Genomic DNA, 15,154 nt, shown 5'->3' on the forward strand with positions numbered 1-15,154 from the left:
TAACGATGTAATGCAAGTGCCTTGTGGTTGGTATTTCAGTTGGCATTATGGGTCTTCCTTACCACATATAGCTCTCCTGAGTTTGATGATCATACTAGCTTCTTCCATTTATGATGGTGATTACTGTTCTAGCATCTATATTTGGGGCTCCCGACCGAGGGATAAGCAAGACATTGTCTATCTTGAGTATTGCATCATTTGCATTGCTCGAATCCCTAAAGTAAAATATAAATGCACCACTCTTGTACGCCTTTGTTGGAATATACTTCTGGGAAGTAATCTGAAGTGTGTGGAAGGAACATATGATAATGTTAAGTGGCTACCATGCTGGGGCACCTAGCCATTCAATTGAAGGTGGTAGGACATTCAAAGGCAGAACTCAAGATCTCATTGATTTCAGAACAATCACATTCACTCCAAGAGGTTTATACACAAATTGAAGTCTCAATGGGGGTATCAAAACTACATAAAGCATTCAAGAGCAATAAGTCCAGACGGAGTCAAGTCTCCTCAACAAGGGCATTCATTTAGTTCTTTATTGCATTCTCATTTGTAACGTTTCATTGTTTGTTTAAGCATTTCTAGCATGTAAAAATTTGTTAATTTCTGAATGAAAATCATAATGCATTGTTTATGTTTGTCTTGAAGTAATCCATTCGTTTTCACTCAAAAAAAAAAGAGTTTTTGGAATTACGATACCAACTTTACTAATCACTTGCTTAGGCAAAGAGCGGAGGGAGAATGATGATAAAAAATGCAAAATCCCTAATTGTGTGTTTTTGAATAAAACCCTGCTGATGATGTACAGGCATTATTTCAAATCCCTAAACACCGGAGATATAAGGGAGATAGACCCTCGTTAACCCCTTTGAGCCTTGAAGTAGGAGTTTCTTTTCTAATAAAAAAAAAACCCTTATTTTTTACCCTGGGGCAGGGTAGTGTTCATTTAACTTGATCAAGTGTTCAAAACTCACAAATGATATGTATCTAAGGATACAACAATGGTTATCCTTCGAAAGGTTGAGGAAATTCAAAATCGTGATGATTATCTCTCACCTACCAAGTGGACAAAAGATGACGATACCACAATTGTAATTCTTCATCAATCATGGAATGAGGCAGTCGCAATCACTTCCAACGAATCAAAGACAATGCGAGTTCACACGACTTGTTCAAAAAAAAGAGAGCAAAAAAAAAAAAGGCAAAAAAAAAAATGAAAAAGAGAAAAAGAAAAAAGAAATAGCAGTAAAAAGAAAATTTGTGAAAATAAAGCAAGAACAAAGTCGTGTGATAATGAATCAAAAGAATAAAAGGTGAGCGACTGCCATGTCCGAAAAATCTCATTGATTCCTCAACCATTTCAAAAATTCCTTGTGAGGGATGAGCACTCATGTTGAGTTAATTGAACTTAGGAGTGGAGAACACCACGAAGGGGGTGGGCACCAAATAATTTTGAGCCTAAAAAATCCTTTGTTTCTAAGAACCATGAACTAGGCCAAGTTACAACCCTCAAAAGCCCTAATTGAAGTAGGGTTTATTTCGAAGACGCACTCCGAAGAGATAGCGTTTAGCTGACTCCCAATGAAGCGCAACACATATCTATGTTGGTATTGTATGCCCTCTTGGCATTTCATCCACAAGAGGTGGCCACCTCATTGCATAAAAAGTTTTTAAACTTCAAGACTAGCATAGGCTTCGCATTAGAATTATCATTCTCAGAATTAACATTCTCTTGCATACAAAACATTTGCTTAAACATCAAGGAAGTTTCCATGATGAGAATCTGTAAAGAGCTTGATCATGTCAAAGTAAAAGGACTTGAGAACTCCTTAGAGTAAAAAGAAATCATTCCAGAGACTAATATATCAAGGGGCATGTTGCCTGAAGACTCCATTGAGCATGATAAAGGTGCTTCCACAGTTTGGTTGACTTCAAAGAAAGTAGACTTGAGGATCATTATAAGATGTACATAATCAGGGGCAGTCACGACGGGGAATCTCTCTCTTGAGTTCATCCTATCTGGGGCAAGCAAGTCAAGGTTTGACATCTCAAATTCGACCAATCAGGGTTAATCAAGTCGAGGAATCTCTCTCTTGATTTCAATCAATCTGAAGTAGTGACGTCGAGGAATCTCTCAAGCTCACTCAATCTGGGGCAGTTACTTCGAGATTCGACAAATCTCTTCAAGGATCCGTGAATCAAGAGAAAGAATATTTCAAACGCTTGAATATGCTGGGGGCAGAATTATCTCAAGTAATTGTGGTGTAAGGATCCTTTCGAGGCAAATATCTTTGTAAATCAGATATCTTCATGAGTCAGGCGGCCTGGGGCATGACCTTTTTGGTTTGTATTGAAGAAATCATCATTCACTTGTAAAGTGCAGTTGGCCATCATAGAGTGGAGAAGTATCATAATGCTTTTCCCCAACAAGTTACTCTCTCCCCAAGCATAGGAGTTTATTTCTCCTGAGAGTTGATTCCATTTATCAAGCATAGGAGTTTATTCCTCCTAGAAAAGTCTCTCCCCGAGCATAGGAGTTTATTTCTCCTGAGAATTATTTCTCTCCCCAAGTATAGGAGTTTATTTCTCCTCGAAGCTGTTCTACTCATCCCATAAAGAGTTCCTCATCAAGGTTTCTCATCCCCAATATGGTAAATTGAGGGAATCTCCTCAAGCTAAAAATTCTCCGAGCTATGGCGCATGGTGAGAAGTCCGAAGTTATTCTTCAACCCAACGAAGAGATATATCTTGCAAGGGGATTCTCCCTGGTGTTTACCTCTCCCGAAGTCAGAGACGAAGCTCGATTGACAAGTCAGCGAAATATTCTTTAAAAGGCCCTCATTATCTCTACATATAGTAATCATTGCATTCACATTGCATCTACAAAAACGCGTAGCATTTCCATGAATATGGAGCATTACGCCATGGAAAAATTCAAACATGCATCAATGCATAAGCCAAGTTTGTATGTGCTCCCAAAGGCACAAGGTAATATATCCCCATAAAAAGTATCACTTGCGGACTGGATACAAAGTCTTTCTTAGTCAAGATCATTGCCTCTTTGGTTATTTCCCTTTTGTCGAGTTCAATCGTTTGGATAACCCATACTTGGTGTGTGGCAGTTCGAATGATTGCCACTCTTGATGAGTTACACCCCGCCTTTGGCCTGAGGGATCCATGTAATTCTTATGCTTCGCAAGCATTGATATCTCCTTGAAAGCCCAGTATTTACTAGCATCCCCTGACTGACTCTAGTTGTCACTAGCCTTTCTTTCAGTCAAGTCCAATGATTATTGGCATCTCTTACAAAAGTCCCATGGTTATGGGCATCCTTCAAATTCTGGTTGTTACCAACAAAAGCCCTGTTGTTACAGGCATCCTTTGGTTGAGTCTAGTGGTTACTAGCCTTTTCCTTGAAAGTCCCATGGTTATGGGCATCCTTCAAATTCTGGTTGTTACCAACAAAAGCCCTGTTGTTACAGGCATCCTTTGGTTGAGTCTAGTGGTTACTAGCCTTTTCCTTGAAAGTCCCATGGTTATGGGCATCCTTCGAATTCTGGTTGTTACCAGTAAAAGTCCTATGGTTATAGGCATCCTTTGGTCAGTTCTAGCTGTTACTAGTCTGTTCCTTTAAAGTCCTGTGGTTACAGGCATCTTTCGATTAGGTCTGATTGTTATTGGTCCTTTCCTTCAAAGTCTGGTTGTTACCAGCAAAAGTCCTGTTGTTACAGGCACCTTTGGTCAGTTCTAGTTGTTACTAGTCTGTTCCTTTAAAGTCCTGTTGTTACAGGCATCCCTTGGTCGAGTCTAGTGGTTACTAGCCTTTTCCTTAAAGTCCTATGGTTATAGGCATCCTTTGGTCAGTACTAGTTGTTACTAGTCTGTTCCTTTAAAGTCCTGTTGTTACAGGCATCCTTTGGTCAGGTCTGATGGTTATTAGTCCTATTCTTCAAAGTCTGGTTGTTACTAGTAAAGGTCCTGTTGTTACAAGCATCCTTTGATCAAGTCTAGTGGTTACTAGCCTTTTCCTTAAAGTCCCATGGTGACAGACACCCTTCGGTTGTGTCTCTTTTTAATGTCTAACTGAGGTTAGCAAAATAGGATCGAATTCCCCTTCGGCTGGTTTCATCCTTTATCGAGTCACCCTTCGGCTGTGTCTCTTTTTGAAGTCTAACTAAGGTTAGCAAACAAGGATCGGTTTCCCCTTCGGCTGGTTACATCCTTTATCGAGTCACCCTTCGGCTGTGTCTCTTTTTGAAATCTAACTGAGGTTAGCAATTTGGTAAGATTCCCCTTCGGCTGGTTTCTTCCTTTTGGAGTCGTCCTTCGGCTACGTCTCTTTGTTGAAGTCTAACTGAGGTTAGCAAACAAGGATCGGTTTCCCCTTCGGCTGGTTACATCCTTTATCGAGTCACCCTTCGGCTGTGTCTCTTTTTGAAGTCTAACTGAGGTTAGCAACCTGTGTAAGGTCCACCTTCGGCTGGTATCCTTTGATAACATTCAACACTCTTTGATTTACCGCAGAATGCAAATTTTGATGGTACTTTCGGGTATTCAATCCACTTACACCTTAAATGTCCGAAACCCAAGACGTTCGTACATTCAGGTCCAAGAAGATTGAATAGGGGCAGCTGTTGCACCCCAAAATTTGCCCATATATTTATTCCTAATTAGCTTTCACATCCCATTCATATACATGTTTCATTTAGGCCATCTTAACATTCATACATTCATTATTCAAATAACTTTGCATTGAATCAAGGATCTTGGAAACTAGGGTTTGTGTATGGACGTTCATGGTGGACTTCTTTATCCTAAAGCTACAAGATTTTCCTCTATGAAGATTCATTAGAGGCAAGAAGACTATGGTTCTTATACACAGTGTCTACAATTGTCAATTCATCAGAGATTCATTGGATTTCATGTCGAGGTGCTCTTATGTGCTTCAATACTTTCTTCCTCGAGGATTCTTCAATGCATTATTGTTATGGCGGATTGAAATACCAATGTGAGTCATGGCATGAGAGATGAACTTGTGAATTCATTGTGATTGAAGAAGTTTTTGTTCTCATCATTGTTAATCGTTGCCTATAATATAAGTTGACTTGAATCTAAGATGGGAGTTAAGGTTTTAAAAGTGACTACTTGATACCATGGATTCAAAGGCCGTTCATAAGTGAAGTTCCATTCGAGGGGTCGAGGTCAAAATTCATACATTCCTCAATTTCATTCATTCATCTAATACCATAAACACCACTACAAACAAAAAGAAGAGAAATATAACAAAGTTGGTTTTGTCCATTGAATGTACATATGCATTACTAAATTCCTCACAAAGTCCAAATGCCATTCACCTTCATAATCAAGCTTTTGTTCATTCAATCCATAGAAATATGCATTACCAAGTCATAGTACACAATTACAAAAGGAAGAGAGGGAAACCATTCATTTCATACTATTGGGAATATAAGTCACCGTCACAAGTTCATCACAATTATAAAGTTCAAAACGCGTGGAATACAAGCTATTACAAGTTTTAACCATTACACAAAAGGAAAGCCACGGTTGACCGTCGACTTGTTGACTCTTCGACAAATTCAATAGACTTCCTAGACCTAATGCTCTCCTTTTCAACGTCATTTGGTCTCTATCCCAAGACTTCTTCATTTCTCCACATCCTCATTTTTGCTCCACATCCATGTGCTATTTCAAGTGCCACTACAAACTACCACCAAGGAAATGCTGAACCTACAACACATCACAAAGGAACCATAGTCTTGCATCAGTTCAAAATAAACCAAATCCAACGCTGCACACACACAAAAAACAGTCAAGAAGAAAATTTCACATAAAACCCGCAAACCATACCATACACAGTCCTTAAATAAACATTTTCAACAATTCAAAATAGGTCCCTCCATTGTTTACTACAGCAGCCCATACCAGTGCATTTTCAACAAAGCCTATTGCTACTATATCATAGACAGCACACACATTTATACATACACCATTCAACAAAACCAAATTGTTACAGAAAATCAAACAGCATCCAATCCCATACCCCATTCAAGACATCAAATTCAGTACCATACCCCAAAACTAACATATAGTTACTAGCAAAATTAACCCAACTACTGGATTTCATGACAAACCTATAAACAGAAAAATTTCACTTTCAATTAACATAACCTAACCATAGCTAACCCTAACAGAAAGATAACTACCAAAAAATCAGTTACAAACAACTAACAGCTCTAACAGAATTATAACCAACACCTAACCGATCCTAACCATATCTCAACTAACTTCCCATAACAGAATCTATAACTACCCTGCATCAAACCATAACCAACTAACAGTCATAACTAACTTCTAAACTACCTAACAGAATTATCCAACAGATTTTTGACAGAAAAGGGAGAAGGAACTAACCTGCAAACCATATATAACAGGCTTCACCCTTCACCTTTCAGCTCGGAGAATTCATTCATCTTCATCTCCCTTCATCACCTCCACCTCTTTCATTCTTCAATTCACTGCAAAAATCATCACCTTCTGAGTAGTACCACACAATTCTTCATCGATTCATCTTCAAACTCACCCCTCCAATCTTCAAATTCTTCAACGAGCTTCAAGAGTGCCTCACACCGTTCTTCATCTTCATCACTGTAACCTCATGATTCTTCATCGCACATCTTCGTCATCTCCGTAGATTCTGCAGAAAAGAGAAAGTGAAAAAGAAGAGGAAATTTGAATAGAAAAGAAGAAAAAACGAAGAAGAGAATGATTGAATGCGTTTACCGATTGATGTGAAAACGAAACAAATCTGAGAGAGAGTCTGATCGGAGAACGAAACTTGAATCGGAGAGATGAGATAAGAGACGAAGGCGGAGAGACGGGAGAGAGGCAGTTGTGTTGGTTTGTTCACGGAAGCGTTGCCGGAGAGGGATGAGACTCCGCCGCCGTCGCGAATTCACGAAGAAGATGAAAGTGAGCAAAGCGAAGGAACTGATGATGAGAGGAGATGTCGTTGATTCGTAGTGTCGTCCATGAAAGGCGCCTTGGAATCTCACCGGAGAGAACTCGCCGTCGCCGTTGAAGGAGAGTGAGGAAGATGAGTCCTCGAGGAAGCTGATGCGTCACATGAGTAAAACCCTAAATCCCTCTTTCATCCATAATTTTATTTAATTTAATTTCTTTTTTTTTATATAAAATAGAAAATCTGATAGTTGGATCAAAACAAAAACCATGGGCTCACGAAATTGCAATCTACACCCCCTGAGCCCAATCATACCTTTTTTTTGTGCTAGTAGAAATCTGAAACAAAAAATTCACATTGGGCCAACTATGGCCGGGCTTGCGCCTGTACTCTAGGCATACACTGATTTTCAGGCTTTCACCCCCTGTTCCCATATTTTTCTTGTTAGAATTTAGTATTTTTGACATAGTTTTGTTCTAGTTTTTTAGATAATAAAAAGCATGTAAAATCATAATTTTTTATTAGATTTTTAGATAATAACGTTTAGAATCATAATTTTTGTTTGATTTTTAGGTAATAAAAATGACATATAAAACAACAAAATTGTTAGTTTTAGGGTCAATAGATCTTTAACATAGTTAAGCTTGAATTAGATTTCCCTTATTAACAAAAACTAAAAATAGTAGTATTTTTTAGACTAATTTTGCACTAATGCTTGAATTGTTTTTGTGTCATTTCCATGCTATTTTTGTATAATTGTTGTGTAATCTTGTTACTTAGCTTTTGGCCATATTTTGGGCCTATTTTGTTAATACCATTTGTATGATCCTCTTAGAATATATCTCATTACCTTGTTCATCTTAAGACTTAGAATTTCCCTCGTACAAACAATGACACTTAGATTAGAGAATAGGTTAGTCTCCTTTGTTCATTTCTTTTTCTTTTTCAACTCTAAAATACTTAATAAAAAAACCTGACAAAGATCACACTGTGACTTTTTCTGATGCGTAGTGAGAAAGAAATGATTGGGGTGTAGGCCCCGATGTACGTTCTTTCTCACATAGTAGAAAAGAAATGATTGGGGTGTAGGCCCCGATGTACGTTCTTTTCTACTAAACGGAAAAGAAATGATTGGAATGTAGATTTCGATGTATTTCTTATCCGTTATTTAGAGAATCGATTGTGGTGTAGACCTCGATGTGCATTCTCTAAATAGTCAATAACAAAACTCTTTTTTTGGTATGATCCAAGTCGCAAAGTAAATCCCCCTTAAAAAATACTCAACCAGAAAACATTCAAAATGATTAATAAAGGCTTTGACTTAAAACAGAGTAAGGAAGCGACGCGAAGCCCTGTAGAGGGTCTTCGTCATCGTGGAATTACAATAAAAGACACAAACCAAACTTTTGCTTTTCTTTTGCCTTGTTAGGCGCTTAAGAACAAGTTAAGTCCCTTCCAAAAGTAGGCGTGTAAGTCTCCAAAGGTCGAGCATCGTGGATTGTGACCTTAACCTCTGTTCAACTAAAAAACACAAAACAAATGGAAACTATGGAGCCGAACTACGGTCGTTCTGATTCCTGAAAAGGATACGTAGGCATTGGGTCGCGGGGCCTAAGCGAACACACTTGTAAATAATTCCTTCTTTTCCCCGTATTTCTTTTGCATTCATTCGCATTTAGGTTTTAGACATTAGACACCCTTTAGATAGAAACAAACATAGGTGGATACCATCGAGTACGATGGGCGTGAGGGGTGCTAACACCTTCCCCTCGCGTAACCGACTCCCGTGCCCTGTTCTTTGGTCGAAAGACCTTGTCCTTGTTTCGAGTTAGGTTTTCTGATATTCCTTTCCCGCGATGGGATGAATATATTAGTGGCGACTCTGATCCATTTTTCGCGGTAGCGACACCCGCTAAGTCAAAAGAAAAAAGAAAAGCTTTGAAGCAATTGACTTAGGCAAAAATTAGGGCATATCCCGCTGGACAACGAAAACCAAAAGAAACTTTCTGTCCAGGCAAAAGTTAGGGAATGCAAAAAAAGAAAATCCTCCAAGGGATAAGTTGTTATGACCATCAACAAAAGCGCAAAAGGGTGACTGCCACCTCCATCAAAGCTACAAAGGATCCTCATCCGTCACCATCCTTCCTGAAAGGCGAACGCTCGCGTTAAACTAACTGAATGTAGGACTGGAGAACATCACGAAGAGGGGTGGGTTAAGTAGAACTTGAGCCTTTATCCCTTGTTTCTTAAACCGTGAACCCGGCCACGTTACAACCCTAGAAAGTCCTAATTGAAGTAGGGTTCGTTCCGAAAGCATACAAACTGTAAAATCATGTCAAACTGACTCCTAATGTTGCTGTGTCATTTGTGTTCGTATCAGTACAACATTTTGAAAAATAAAACTTTTCTTTGAGATTAACATGTGCATTGCATTCTCATTATCTTTTTCAACATTGAAATTCCGTCGAGTAATCTTACAAGGGCAAAGGTTGGTCATCCACAAGGCAAATACTTGAAGCATCCATATGGTGGAACAATTCCTTTCAATCTGGGGCATTCATCCCTTGATCTATACTGGGGCAGACCATTACAAATCTCCATGATTCGAGCATTATCAAAATCCTGCATCAAAAGATCATACAAGCTGGGGCAAGATAGAAACAACTCATCTCTTCATCTTCAATCAAGTGTCAGATATCGATATATGTGTCGAGGAGTCAAGCTAAACACCACACCTTCACAAGTTCTATCCTTCAAGCAACAACCTTTCCGCAAGGGCATCCTCCATTCACTCCTAGTATCATGGAAACAATCATTCCATTCATAATCATACATGCATTATACATAGCATTGCATTGTCATTATCATTTCTCCCACATGATCCAATCACCAATAAAACAGGGGCATCCACCCTACCTTGATTCTCAAACAAAGTTTCAAAACTCCGCTTGATCTACTCCACAAAGCAGAAACCCTGATCAAATCAATCAGTACACTGCATATAGAATCCATAGCATTGCATCTCCAGAAGTGCACAAATAAATCAAACATTGCATATGAAGCATAGGCCAAGTTACTCATCAAATGAGGTCCTTACAAGTATTCAATTGATAGTTCCACTGGATCACTCAGAGTTACCATTGTGGTGTCATCTCCCATAGTCAATCGTGTTCATCTTTCTTCAACCCAGAGTTGATGTTTTTGTGTTCAACCCAGAGTTGAAATTCCTTTCATCTTTTAACTCCGAGTTAATTATCTTTTTCCTCTCAACCCAGAGTTGACGGTTATCTTTTGTTCAATCCAGAATTGACTTCTCCTTTTTCCCACTCAACCCAGAGTTGACGGTTATCATTTGCCTTTTCCCACTCAACCCAGAGTTGACGGTTATTCCTTGTTGATTTCTTCTTTCCCACTCAACCCAGAGTTGACGGTTATCTTTTGTCTTTTCCCACTCAACCCAGAGTTGACGGTTACCTTTTATTCAACCCAGAGTTGATCCTTTCCTTTTCCCACTCAACCCAGAGTTGACGGTTATTCCTTGTTGATTTCTTCTTTCCCACTCAACCCAGAGTTGACGGTTACCTTTTATTCAACCCAGAGTTGATCCTTTCCTTTTCCCACTCAACCCAGAGTTGACGGTTATTCCTTGTTGATTTCTTCTTTCCCACTCAACCCAGAGTTGACGGTTATCCCTTTTTCAACCCAGAGTTGACGGTCATCCTTGTTTCTTTTCCCTCTCACCCAGAGTTGACGGATACTTCTTATTGATTTCCCTTTCCCACTCAACCCAGAGTTGACGGTTACCCTTTTATTCAACCCAGAGTTGACGGTTATCTTTTCTTTTCTCACTCAACCCAGAGTTGAAAGTTATCTTTTCTCTTTTCCCACTCAACCCAGAGTTGACGGTCATATTTTGTCTTTACTCACTCAACCCAGAGTTGACGGATATTCCTAATTGTTCATCTTTCCTCTTTCAACCCAGAGTTGATTTACCTTCTCTCAACCCAGAGTTAATGTCTATCTCTTGTTTTCAACCCAGAGTTGATGTTCTTACCTTCTGTCTCAACCCAGAGTTGATGCCTATATCTGGTCCCATTAATACTGATTTCTCTTTCTATTCTCAACCCAGAGTTGATGTTTACATCTTGTCCAACCCAGAGTTGACTTCCCTTTATTCTTCGACCCGGAGTTGACCTACTTTTCTTTTTCAACCCAGGGTTGATGTGCATTTCATTTCTAACCCAGAGTTAATTTGTTCATCCATAATTGATAGAATTTTCCTCAGTGGATGTGACACCATCTTTTCCCCAGTGGATCCTATCTCATCAGGCAAATTTTCAGGTTCTTTTGGTATTTAATCCTCTTCTACCTTGAATGATCGAAAGGCTAGCGCCAATCTCTCTTTCAGGTTTGAGACGATTAAATAGGGGCAGCTGTTGCACCCCAAAATTTGCCCATCTGATTTTTATTCTAATTGGCTTAAACTTCACATTTCATCCGCATATCTCCATTAGGTCATTCGAATATCATGCATTCATTCATTAAATGAAACCTAAAAAAATATGGGATCAAGAAATCAGGCAAGCCATGACTCGTATGTGATTTGAAGATTTTCACATCAAATGAGTTTAATTTAATTGGTTTTTTATTGAGCATGGATTAAAGTTAGTGTGTTATTCTCCTCAATATACAAGGCTTTTTCGCCTTTTAACATTCATCGTGATCAAAGAAATTATGGGGTTTTAATCAGAGTTTCTAGGCTTGGCAAGTTTATTTCAAATGGGGTTGACATGATTAGAGTTTATTTCTCTATTCATGTGTTAAGCAAAAGTACTCTTTTCGGGTTTGATTTGTATGTTAAATATGAAAGCCTCCTTTGGCTCATGGTCCTTCGCTCAAAGTATAAATTATCCCTTTGGATCTCATACAAGTGATTAAGGCGTCATAATATAGAAGATTACCTTTTGAGTTCAGAATACAAGACTAAGAATTTTGACTTTGCTTCTGGAGTTATCTTATGTCATTCATTCACCTTGCAAAGTTTGAAAAAAGACATTTGGAATTTTGAACCGAAAATGAAAGAGAAAAGGAGGGAAAGATTTACTGCATTATTTATTTACAAGTTATTCTACAAAATGTCATTACAAAGGAAAAAGAGAATAACTATTTGGAAAATTGGTCTTATCATTGAATCTAAAAATTCATTACAAGAAGATTACATGAGCTTGTGCTTAAGTCTTATTCTAGAGATGTATTACAAGAAGTATACGAAATTAGAATTCCTAAACTCCATGCTACAATCTGCTTTTCACCTTGATTCAATCTCCATGCTGAACTAAAGTCCATCCTTGACCCCTGCACCTGTTCAAAACAAAAAAGACAGAATAAATAGCTCAGTCATAAACCAGCCCACATACAATACAAAAATCAAATAAACTCTTGCAGCCACACATTCATACAATTCCATACAAAAAATCAAGCAACTCCATACATTCATAAACAGCAGCCAACAATCAATGCATAACTTCACAAGTTCAACGAAGTACCTCACATTCAAGACAATTCACTTCACATATTCAAGCATTCTTCAGCTTGCAGCATACCATCATGTTTGGATATTTCATTCCAAATCCACAAAGTCAGTGTCATGCTTGTACGATCAAATGCGATGCAAAAAAGAGGATCACACAGCAGGTTCAGAACAGAATTCAGCAAGATAAAATTCAAAACCTTTCTATGCCACCAACAAATATGAACACAGCCCTAACTAATTATTAATTAACTAACAGCTTCCCTAACTGTTTCCAGCTAATAGTTAATCTACCTTCAAACTTTTCCTAATCTTCTAACCATCTAACCAACCTAACCGATTCTGTTACAAACTTAACAAACTTTCAACCAACTTCCCTAACAGAATTTCAATCACTTGTAACTAACTTCTAACCACTTTGTAACTGAAACTAACAGGCTATAACAGAAAAGAGAAGAAACAGAGTGGGAACTTAACTTCAGAAAACCGATCTTCATCTCTATATAAAAGGATTTTCTTCATTCTTCAAGGTCCTCTCCACCATTTTTCCATCATCTTCACACCACTCTCCTTCATCACTTTCACTCATCATCATACACTCTCTTCACCATTTTTCCTCTCTTCACTTTCACTCTCCCTTCACTTCCATAACCTCCACAATTCTCATTCATCTCCACCACCTTCAATCCTCCACCATTTTCTCACTTTCATTCATCATCATCTTCATCTCTACACATTCTTCATCCATCTTCAAACCTCTTCCTCAATCACTTTCTCACCTCCTCCACAATTCATCATCTTCAGAACCATTCTTCACCTTCCACAATCTCTTCAATCCTCTCTTCCGTCCACCATTCTTCATCTTCATCATACATTCTGAACCACCTCCACCATTTTTTGTTCTTGACCACTTCTCACCTCTCTTCACTTCTTCACATCTTCAACACTGCATCTCCTCTTCATTCATCTTCATCCCTTCAATCTCCACACTGAATCATCACTGCATCCTCAATCTTCCATCCTCAACCTACAAAAAATCCAACAATCAGCATAAGGAAAATTCAGAAAAAAATATGAGGAAAAATCTGTAATAGCAAAGCAACCACCGGAATCTTCATCACCTTCAACTCACCATAACAGAATCTTCAATTTCTCCTTCGATTCATCTTCAATCATCATCGTCATCCACATCTGTTCTTAATCATCAACGCGCATCTCCAGCAAAATTCTATCGTCCTTCTTCATCTTCATGGCATCATCTACCCTCACTGATCCTGCAACTTCGACAAACAACATCTGTAATCATCACATCAAAGGCGCAGCGCCATCAATCAAGGAGAACGGATCCGAAAACGAAAAGAAGAAGAAGCCAAAGGATCAAGAACTCCCAATCCGCAATCAACGCCCTCGCACCGCAACAACGACGAATCGCATCAACGTTCGCACATCAGAGACTGAAGAAAGGGACGAAGAGGTGAGGAGAGGGTTCGATTCGTTGCTCTTCTTATCATGTCCGAAGCATCACCGGAGTAGCAATCGGAGAGCCGCGCCGTTCACGTTTTGAGAAGGGGGAAGATGAAGTTCAGATGATTTCAAAGGTCACATACGCGAACCCTAATTCTAATTGTGTCCTCTTTGTTTTTTATTATTTTTGTTTATTAATTTTAATTATTTGTTTTAGTTTCATTCTTGAATAAAAGCAAATAAAACCATTAATGCTGAATAATAATTATCATGGATCAACACAAAGAAACCCTCTGGGCCCGAATTGATAATTACCCTCATCAGGCCCATCACATCTTTTTGCCATGAAAAATCTGACAACAAAAAAACATCACCTTGGGCCATCCTTTGGGCCCTGCGCCCAGCTTACTCCTCAGGCCCCTATATTCAGACTGCACCACCCTGTCTCCTTTTGTTTCACTTAACAAATTTATATTTTTACTTAGATTTTTTGCCACTTCTTTTTAGTAATAAAAATACTAATTTTTCCACTATCATTTTTTAGACCTTTAATTCACAATTTTATCATATAAAAATGTTCACAAAAATATTAGTTTTAGGCTATTTGTTTTTTAGTCTTTTGCTTGACTTGTAATTCAATTTCCTTCATAAAAATCAATATAAAAAATAGTAGTATTTTTAATTCATTTTGTACTATGTTTTTGAATTGCTACTTCATACTTGTGTATAATTTTGTACCATTGTATCCTTACTCAATTTTGCTCATGATGTGACTTTAATTTTCATGTTTCTTTTATTCCTAACCTTAGGTAGAAACCATGATAACATTAGGTAGAAATTCCCTTCATACTTAGGCTAGTTTCTTTTTCTTTTCAACTTTAAAACACCTAACAATATCCAAATAAATTTCCCATAAAAAATACCAAGAAAACTCATAAAAAATGACTAATAAATAATTTGACTAATAAAAAGGGAATGGAAGCTTGTAACTTCTCTTGCTTAAGGGATGTTCGAGTGCTTGGAGCTCCCTTGCTTAAGGGTTCCATTCAGGCGTAAGTTCCCAACCTCTAAAAAACACAAACCAAAGAGTAACTCGAGTTTCCCTTGCTTAAGGGATTTCCTCGAAACGCTCAGACTCTCTTCTCTATCTCGCCTCCGAGGCATTCTTTAATCGGACATGT

The sequence above is a fragment of the Vicia villosa genome, unplaced genomic scaffold (genome assembly GCF_029867415.1).
Source record: "Vicia villosa cultivar HV-30 ecotype Madison, WI unplaced genomic scaffold, Vvil1.0 ctg.001763F_1_1, whole genome shotgun sequence".
NCBI classification, from domain to species: Eukaryota; Viridiplantae; Streptophyta; class Magnoliopsida; order Fabales; family Fabaceae; genus Vicia; species Vicia villosa.